The following is an 11,127-nucleotide window of genomic DNA, read 5'->3' on the forward strand; positions in this document are numbered from 1 at the left end:
CATACGTATACGCCCTCGCTGAGCAGAGAGGTAGCAGCATGGCTAAAGTTAGCTGTGGTGCGAGTGGTAATACGAGAGAAAGAAGGTGCGTATCTGGTAACAAATGAAGGAAGAATTAATTCCTAAGAAAAACAGCACGGGGGTCCATCGTCTGGCGGTGGTTTGGCTTCAAGTGGGAATATGTCGAACAGACAACCGTAATTTGTCAAGTGTGGGGCAAAAGCGTTGCTACAAAAAGTAGCATTACTGCTATTATGTAGCATCATTTGAAAAGTCACCCGCTAGAGAATGAAGAGTGCTTACTCCGCATGTCAACATCTCCGTTCGGTGCCACACCAACAAAATGCAGAGGCAACCATTTCCACATCAAATCCCGTATGAAAAAAATACTCCACAACATAAGGAGATAACATCCGCCGGAACCTACCACATAGCGAAGGACATACACTATTTGATTTCCTATTATGCAGCTCATTTTTATTTGACACTTATTGAAATATATTGTGTGACATCATGCACTTTATTTGTTCTAAACTATTGTAGTGGCGTTCTGTACAAAAAGTGCACTTTAATTTAGTGTTGTTTTGATTCGTCATCTTGAGGACATCATGCACAAAAGTGGAGGCGTGTCTTAATGAAATTAAACAATGGTTGCCGCTAACTTCTTGCAACTCAACGCCAAGAAAACGGAAATGCTGATTATCGGTCCTGCTAGACACCGACATTTATTTAATAATACCACCTTAACATTTCACAACCAAACAATTACACAAAGTGACTCGGTAAAGAATCCGGGTATTATCTTCGACCCAACTCTCTCGTTTGAGTCACACATTAAGAGTGTTACTAAAACGGCCTTCTTTCATCTCTGTAATATCGCTAAAATTTGTTCCATTTTGTCCACTAGCGACGCTGAGATCATTATTCATGCGTTTGTTACGTCTCGTCTCCATTACTGTAAAGTATTATTTTCCGGTCTCCCTATGTCTAACATTAAAAGATTACAGTTGGTACAAAATGCTGCTGCTAGACCTTTGACAAGAACAAGAAAGTTTGATCATATTACGCCTATACTGTATATACCTATATACATACTTGCCAACCTTGAGACCTCCGATTTCGGGGGGGGGGGGGTTAAGAGGGGAGGAGTATATTGACAGCTAGAATTCACCAAGTCAAGTATTTCATATATATATATATATATATATATATATATCCTGAAAATATGCAAACAAAACTGTGTTTAGATAATTGATACTTCAAACTTGCATAAATAAATATTAAGGAATATAACATAACTTGGCTTCTGAGAGTTTCAAAATGTAATGAATAAAATGCTAAAGTTGTTGATAAACAAGCAATTATTTTAATAATTAAATATGGTCATTTTAAATGAATTATTATGATAATTTAAAATCAATTATTTAAAATATGTTTATTTTAGTGTATAATTCTATGGCTGGATGTAATAAGGAGTCAGGAAAAAATACAAATAAAAATACAATTAATTTTGATGTTTTTAGCAAAATATAGTATAAATGTATTTGGTTGTTTTTTTTTTAATTAATAAATATATTTATTTTTAGGTAAAATAAACATAATAATAAAATGTATCTCTAGTCTGGATGATTTAGTTCTTGTCACCCTGTTGTCCTCCTGTCACGAAAAAAGGCTGTCCTCACTCAGGTCCGCATGGAGCTGGAGGGGGCGTGGCTTGCAGCTCCGGCTGAAAATCGGGAGATTTTCGGGAGAATATTTGTCCCGGGAGTTTTTCGGGAGAGGCACTGAATTTCGGGAGTCTCCCGGAAAATTCGGGAGGGTTGGCAAGTATGCCTATACTGATGGTTTGGGTTGGTTTGGTTTGCATTTCCTTTGGAAATCGAGGTCCCAGAGTCTGGAGGAAGACAGGAGGCACAGGATCCACGTTGCCTGAAGTCTAGTGTAAAGTTTCCACCATCAGTGATGGTTTGGGGTGCCATGTCATCTGCTGGTGTCGGTCCACTCTGTTTCCTGAGATCCAGGGTCAACGCAGCCGTCTACCAGCAAGTTTTAGAGCACTTCATGCTTCCTGCTGCTGACCTGCTCTATGGAGATGGAGATTTCAAGTTCCAACAGGACTTGGCGCCTGCACACAGCGCAAAATCTACCCGTGCCTGGTTTACGGACCATGGTATTTCTGTTCTAAATTGGCCCGCCAACTCCCCTGACCTTAGCCCCATAGAAAATCTGTGGGGTATTGTGAAAAGGAAGATGCAGAATGCCAGACCCAAAAACGCAGAAGAGTTGAAGGCCACTATCAGAGCAACCTGGGCTCTCATAACACCTGAGCAGTGCCAGAAACTCATCGACTCCATGCCACGCCGCATTAAAGCAGTAATTGAGGCAAAAGGAGCTCCAACCAAGTATTGAGTATTGTACATGCTCATATTTTTCATTTTCATACTTTTCAGTTGGCCAACATTTCTAAAAATCCCTTTTTTGTATTAGCCTTAAGTAATATTCTAATTTTGTGACACACGGAATTTTGGATTTTCATTTGTTGCCACTTCAAATCATCAAAATTAAATGAAATAAACATTTGAATGCATCAGTCTGTGTGCAATGAATAAATATAATGTACAAGTTACACCTTTTGAATGCAATTACTGAAATAAATCAAGTTTTTCAAAATATTCTAATTTACTGGCTTTTACCGGTATATACCTATACTGGCTCACCTGCACTGGCTTCCTGTGCACTTAAGATGTGACTTTAAGGTTTTACTACTTATGTATAAAATACTACACGGTCTAGCTCCGTCCTATCTTGTCAATTGTATTGTACCATATGTCCCGGCAAGAAATCTGCGTTCAAAGAACTCCGGCTTATTAGTGATTCCCAGAGCCCAAAAAAAGTCTGCGGGCTATAGAGCGTTTTCTATTGGGGCTCCAGTACTATGGAATGCCCTCTCGGTAACAGTTAGAGATGCTACCTCAGTAGAAGCATTTAAAACAGGGGACAGAGCCTTCTCTGTTGCGGGTCCGAAACTCTGGAACAATCTCCCTCTCCATGTGAGACAGGCCCCTTCTTTGGCTATTTTTAAGACCCTTCTTAAAACCCATTTTTATTCACTGGCTTTTAACCCAGCATGAGACTTTAAACTGTTTTTAGTTTTTAACTTTATAAGCTGCTTTTTATATAACAAATTGTTGTTAGGGTAATTTGCATTTACTTTTTCAATGTGTATTTTTATTTCTGTTTTAAATGTTATTTTTTAGTCTGTCCTTTGCCTCTATTTCTTTGTGGTGTACAGCCCTTTGTTTTTCAACTGTGCTTGTTTTTAAATAAATAAAGTTGGTATGGTATGGTAAGTCCCATCTTAAAACTCATTTGTATACTCTAGCCCAGTGGTTCTCAACCTTTTTTCAACGATGTACCCCCTGTGAACATTTTTTTAATTCAAGTACCCCCTAATCAGAGCAAAGCATTTTTGGTTGGAAAAAAAAAGAGATAAAGTAAAATACAGCACTATGTCATCAGTATCTGATTTATTAAATTGTATAACAGTGCAAAATATTGCTAATTTGTAGTGGCCTTTCTTGAAAAAAAAGATATAACTTGTTGAAAAATAAACAAGTGATTCAATTATAAATAAAGATTTCTACACATAGAAGTAATCATCAACTTAAAGTGCCCTCTTTGGGGATTGTAATAGAGATCCATCTGGATTCATGAACTTAATTCTAAACATTTCTTCACAAAAAAAGAAATCTTTAACATCAATATTTATGGAACATATCCACAAAAAAATCTAGCTGTCAACACTGAATATTGCATTGTTGCATTGTAATGAATGGAATAGCCTACTTGATTTGATGTTCAGTTTATGAACTTACATTCATATTTTGTTGAAGTATTATTCAATAAATATATTTATAAAGGATTTTTGAATTGTTGCTATTTTTAGAATATTTTTTTTAAAATCTCACATACCTCTTGGCATACCTTCAAGTACCCCCATTTGAGAACCACTGCTCTAGCCTTTAAATAGACCCCCTTTTTAGACCAGTTGATCTGCCGTTTCTTTTCTTCCTCCTCTGCCCCCCTCTCCCTTGTGGAGGGGGAGTGACACAGGTCCGGTGGCCATGGATGAAGTGCTGGCTGTCCAGAGTCGGGACCCGGGGTGGACCGCTCGCCTGTGCATCACTATTATGTTAGATCCACTATGGACTGGACTCTCACTATTATGTTAGATCCACTATGGACTGGACTCTCACTATTATGTTGGATCCACTATGGACTGAACTCTCACTATTATGTTAGATCCACTATGGACTGGACTCTCACTATTATGTTAGATCCACTATGGACTGGACTCTTACTATTATGTTGGATCCACTATGGACTGAACTCTCACTATTATGTTGGATCCACTATGGACTGGACTCTCACTATTATGTTAGATCCACTATGGACTGGACTGTCACTATTATGTTAGATCCACTATGGACTGGACTCTCACTATTATGTTAGATCCACTATGGACTGGACTCTCACTGTTATGTTAGATCCACTATGGACTGGACTCTCACTATTATGTTAGATCCACTATGGACTGGACTCTCACTATTATGTTAGATCCACTATGGACTGGACTCTCACTATTATGTTGGATCCACTATGGACTGAACTCTCACTATTATGTTAGATCCACTATGGACTGGACTCTCACTATTATGTTAAATCCACTATGGACTGGACTCTCACTATTATGTTAGATCCACTATGGACTGGACTGTCACTATTATGTTAGATCCACTATGGACTGGACTGTCACTTATGTTAGATCCACTATGGACTGGACTCTCACTATTATGTTGGATCCACTATGGACTGGACTCTCACTATTATGTTAGATCCACTATGGACTGGACTGTCACTATTATGTTAGATCCACTATGGACTGGACTCTCACTATTATGTTGGATCCACTATGGACTGAACTCTCACTATTATGTTAGATCCACTATGGACTGGACTCTCACTATTATGTTGGATCCACTATGGACTGAACTCTCACTATTATGTTAGATCCACTATGGACTGGACTCTCACTATTATGTTAGATCCACTATGGACTGGACTCTCACTATTATGTTAGATCCACTATGGACTGGACTGTCACTATTATGTTAGATCCACTATGGACTGGACTGTCACTATTATGTTAGATCCACTATGGACTGGACTCTCACTATTATGTTGGATCCACTATGGACTGGACTCTCACTATTATGTTAGATCCACTATGGACTGGACTGTCACTATTATGTTAGATCCACTATGGACTGGACTCTCACTATTATGTTGGATCCACTATGGACTGAACTCTCACTATTATGTTAGATCCACTATGGACTGGACTCTCACTATTATGTTAGATCCACTATGGGCTGGACTTTCACAATATTATGTCAGACCCACTCGACATCCATTGCTTTCGGTCTCCCCTAGAGGGGGTGGGGTTACCCACATATGCGGTCCTCTCCAAGGCTTCTCATAGTCATTCACATCGACGTCCCACTGGGGTGAGTTTTTCCTTGCCCTTATGTGGGCTCTGTACCGAGGATGTCGTTGTGGCTTGTGCAGCCCTTTGAGACACTTGTGATTTAGGGCTATATAAATAAACATTGATTGATTGACATTGAACAACCTTTTTGGAGGTAGTGCCGAGCTGCTTCTGCTTTGCATGAGCTCACAGGTGAGGTGACGTTGCAAAGCAGACTGATGAGTCGCGACATAGACTGACAAGATACTTGAGTTGAACATTTTGGAAAATAATAAACTAGGCTTTGTCACAGGCCGGGTCACGTGGTCCTCGGGTTGGCTCAAATTGACTTTTGACACTTACAAATCATTATCATGCCTTTAGAACATCTCACTAACATTAAAATTGGTTTATTTCGTGGTTTGTCTCGTAAGAAAAATATGTATTGTCAGTGTTTTTAACGCCTTAAAAGCAAGTAGTTAAGCAACATCCGCGTCGAGCGTCGCAGTAAACAAGAAGGAGCCGCTTCTTTGTGCCGATAGCAGGCAGGCTAACGCTCGCCATTAGCTAACTATTGTGACTAAACGACGAGGCTCCGCGCGTCAAGGACTTACTCTGCTCGGCTCTAGGAGCGTGGGAGCTTCATCTTGCGGCGAAGTGACGCTTGACAAGATGACATTTGATCACGACGCGAGCATCCTGGCGAGTTGCTGTCTGGCGACGGCAGCCGCACTCACCGCGCCTGCGCACCGCGAGGCCCCACCTCTGGTGGTAGGCGTCCGCAGAGAATGCCTGAACAATAATGGAAGGCCCTGAACAGGGGTGCGGCTCACCGCTCGCACATTGTACAAAAGCTACACAAAAATAATAATAAAAAAAAAAGCGAAATTGGAGAAAATTTTGAGGATGAAGGCAAACTGTAAAGCTGAAATGCTGCTAATAACACAAAACGTTATCGTTGAAAGATATTATTTTTAGAATTGTGTTTTGTTAATGTTGTTATACAATATTTACATCATTTTATAAATTAGGAGAATTATTTCTTAGACACATGGGGTTTATTTTACTCTATTATTTTTCTCGATGCATTCGCTTTGCTCGGTCCCCAGTTTTGGCTTAGTTTTCGCCCTGCCTGACAAGAACCCTGGCCTGGAATTTAATCCGTGCACTCTGCCTTTAATCAATCTATCAAAGTTTATTTATATAGCCCTAAATCACGAGTGTCTCAAAGGGCTGCACAAGCCACGATGGCTCAGATCCCATATCAGGGCAAGAAAAAACAACCTAATGGGATATCATGAGAAACCTTGGAGGGGACCGCAGATGTGGGGACCCCCCATCCCCTGGGCGACCGGTGCAATGGATGTAGAGTGGATCTACTTAATAGTTTGAGAGTCCAGTCCATAGTGGATCTAACATAATAGTGAGAGTCCAGTCCATAGTGGATCTAACATAATAGTGAGAGTCCATAGTGGATCTAACATAATAGTGAGAGTCCAGTCCATAGTGGATCCAACATAATAGTGAGAGTCCAGTCCATAGTGGATCTAACATAATAGTGAGTCCAGTCCATAGTGGATCTAACATAATAGTGAGAGTCCAGTCCATAGTGGATCCAACATAATAGTGAGAGTCCAGTCCATAGTGGATCTAACATAATAGTGAGAGTCCAGTCTATAGTGGATCTAACATAATAGTGAGAGTCCAGTCCATAGTGGATCTAACATAATAGTGAGAGTCCAGTCCATAGTGGATCTAACATAATAGTGAGAGTCCAGTCCATAGTGGATCTAACATAATAGTTTGAGAGTCCAGTCTATAGTGGATCTAACATAATAGTGAGAGTCCAGTCTATAGTGGATCTAACATAATAGTGAGTCCAGTCCATAGTGGATCTAACATAATAGTGAGAGTCCAGTCTATAGTGGATCTAACATAATAGTGAGAGTCCAGTCCATAGTGGATCTAACATAATAGTGTGAGAGTCCAGTCCATAGTGGATCTAACATAATAGTGAGAGTCCAGTCCATAGTGGATCTAACATAATAGTGAGAGTCCAATCCATAGTGGATCTAACATAATAGTGAGAGTCCAGTCCATAGTGGATCTAACATAATAGTGAGTCCAGTCCATAGTGGATCTAACATAATAGTGAGAGTCCAGTCTATAGTGGATCTAACATAATAGTGAGAGTCCAGTCCATAGTGGATCTAACATAATAGTGTGAGAGTCCAGTCCATAGTGGATCTAATATAATAGTGAGAGTCCAGTCCATAGTGGATCTAACATAATAGTGAGAGTCCAGTCCATAGTGGATCTAACATAATAGTGAGAGTCCAGTCCATAGTGGATCTAACATAATAGTGAGAGTCCAGTCTATAGTGGATCTAACATAATAGTGAGAGTCCAGTCCATAGTGGATCTAACATAATAGTGAGAGTCCAGTCCATAGTGGATCTAACATAATAGTGAGAGTCCAGTCCATAGTGGATCTAACATAATAGTGAGAGTCCAGTCTATAGTGGATCTAACATAATAGTGAGAGTCCAGTCCATAGTGGATCTAACATAATAGTGAGAGTCCAGTCCATAGTGGATCTAACATAATAGTGAGAGTCCAGTCCATAGTGGATCTAACATAATAGTGTGAGAGTCCAGTCTATAGTGGATCTAACATAATAGTGAGAGTCCAGTCCATAGTGGATCTAACATAATAGTGAGTCCAGTCCATAGTGGATCTAACATAATAGTGAGAGTCCAGTCTATAGTGGATCTAACATAATAGTGAGAGTCCAGTCCATAGTGGATCCAACATAATAGTGTGAGAGTCCAGTCCATAGTGGATCTAACATAATAGTGAGAGTCCAGTCCATAGTGGATCTAACATAATAGTGAGAGTCCAGTCCATAGTGGATCTAACATAATAGTGAGAGTCCAGTCCATAGTGGATCTAACATAATAGTGAGTCCAGTCCATAGTGGATCTAACATAATAGTGAGAGTCCAGTCCATAGTGGATCTAACATAATAGTGAGTCCAGTCCATTGTGGATCTAACATAATAGTGAGAGTCCAGTCTATAGTGGATCTAACATAATAGTGAGAGTCCAGTCCATAGTGGATCTAACATAATAGTGTGAGAGTCCAGTCCATAGTAGATCTAACATAATAGTGAGAGTCCAGTCCATAGTGGATATAACATAATAGTGAGAGTCCAGTCCATAGTGGATCTAACATAATAGTGAGAGTCCAGTCCATAGTGGATCTAACATAATAGTGAGAGTCCAGTCCATAGTGGATCTAACATAATAGTGAGAGTCCAGTCCATAGTGGATCTAACATAATAGTGAGAGTCCAGTCCATAGTGGATCTAACATAATAGTTTGAGAGTCCAGTCTATAGTGGATCTAACATAATAGTGAGAGTCCAGTCCATAGTGGATCTAACATAATAGTGAGTCCAGTCCATAGTGGATCTAACATAATAGTGAGAGTCCAGTCTATAGTGGATCTAACATAATAGTGAGAGTCCAGTCCATAGTGGATCTAACATAATAGTGTGAGAGTCCAGTCCATAGTGGATCTAACATAATAGTGAGAGTCCAGTCCATAGTGGATCTAACATAATAGTGAGAGTCCAATCCATAGTGGATCTAACATAATAGTGAGAGTCCAGTCCATAGTGGATCTAACATAATAGTGAGTCCAGTCCATAGTGGATCTAACATAATAGTGAGAGTCCAGTCTATAGTGGATCTAACATAATAGTGAGAGTCCAGTCCATAGTGGATCTAACATAATAGTGTGAGAGTCCAGTCCATAGTGGATCTAATATAATAGTGAGAGTCCAGTCCATAGTGGATCTAACATAATAGTGAGAGTCCAGTCCATAGTGGATCTAACATAATAGTGAGAGTCCAGTCCATAGTGGATCTAACATAATAGTGAGAGTCCAGTCTATAGTGGATCTAACATAATAGTGAGAGTCCAGTCCATAGTGGATCTAACATAATAGTGAGAGTCCAGTCCATAGTGGATCTAACATAATAGTGAGAGTCCAGTCCATAGTGGATCTAACATAATAGTGAGTCCAGTCTATAGTGGATCTAACATAATAGTGAGAGTCCAGTCCATAGTGGATCTAACATAATAGTGAGAGTCCAGTCCATAGTGGATCTAACATAATAGTGAGAGTCCAGTCCATAGTGGATCTAACATAATAGTGTGAGAGTCCAGTCTATAGTGGATCTAACATAATAGTGAGAGTCCAGTCCATAGTGGATCTAACATAATAGTGAGTCCAGTCCATAGTGGATCTAACATAATAGTGAGAGTCCAGTCTATAGTGGATCTAACATAATAGTGAGAGTCCAGTCCATAGTGGATCCAACATAATAGTGTGAGAGTCCAGTCCATAGTGGATCTAACATAATAGTGAGAGTCCAGTCCATAGTGGATCTAACATAATAGTGAGAGTCCAGTCCATAGTGGATCTAACATAATAGTGAGAGTCCAGTCCATAGTGGATCTAACATAATAGTGAGTCCAGTCCATTGTGGATCTAACATAATAGTGAGAGTCCAGTCCATAGTGGATCTAACATAATAGTGTGAGAGTCCAGTCCATAGTAGATCTAACATAATAGTGAGAGTCCAGTCCATAGTGGATATAACATAATAGTGAGAGTCCAGTCCATAGTGGATCTAACATAATAGTGAGAGTCCAGTCCATAGTGGGGCCTTGAGTGGAGACAAGTCAGCAGCGCAGAGATGTCCCCAACTGATGCACATGAGTGGTCCACCCCAGGTCCCGACTTTGAACAGCTAGCGCATAATCAGTGCCTCCCTCTCCATGCAGGAGAGGGAGGCAGAGCAGAAAAGAGACGGCAGATCAACTGGTCTAAAAGGGGGGTCTATTTCAAGGCTTTCGATCACCACAAAACAAGCTCATTGTAGCCGCTAATCCTCTCCATGATTAAAAAAAAAAAATCAGCACAATTTTATTCATATTTGTTTTGAAGGTTAAAGTGTTTTATATATTGTGCAGATCAATTTTAATTTATTATTGGTTATTGAGTTTATTTTTATTTTATTTCTTTGTATGAAATGGCTCGAGTCGGTCAAAAAATTTTAATAGTTCAAAAAATGTGTTTTTCTTCCAGGCAAATTGATGCATTTTTTCTTTTATCTGTTACAGACTAAAAAAAATGTTGAAAAAGTTGCTTGTTGTAAGTAGATCTATATTTTTTGTTGTTACTTTAATGTTAATGAGGATACAATGTTATGCTGAGGTGTACCTACAACAATTTTATAGACAAATTATACTATTTATAGTCACCGGCGGAGAGTGAGGGGACATGCAGAATGTTTTCTTCTTCCTAGGGGGGGGGTGTAGCAGGAAATAATTGCAAAGCATTAAAGGCAGAAGGGGTATACCGTATTTTTTGGACTATAAGTCGCAGTTTTTTCATAGTTTGGCCGGGGGTGCGACTTATTTTTTCATTGTGGTCAAATCACATGCCTGAATAATGACTCAAAAGCAATGTTGTTATGGATTATTGACCTGCTTAAGGCTGCAATTACTTCACATCACATATTTGAACAT

The sequence above is a fragment of the Nerophis lumbriciformis genome, linkage group LG17 (assembly GCF_033978685.3).
Source record: "Nerophis lumbriciformis linkage group LG17, RoL_Nlum_v2.1, whole genome shotgun sequence".
Taxonomy (NCBI): domain Eukaryota; kingdom Metazoa; phylum Chordata; class Actinopteri; order Syngnathiformes; family Syngnathidae; genus Nerophis; species Nerophis lumbriciformis.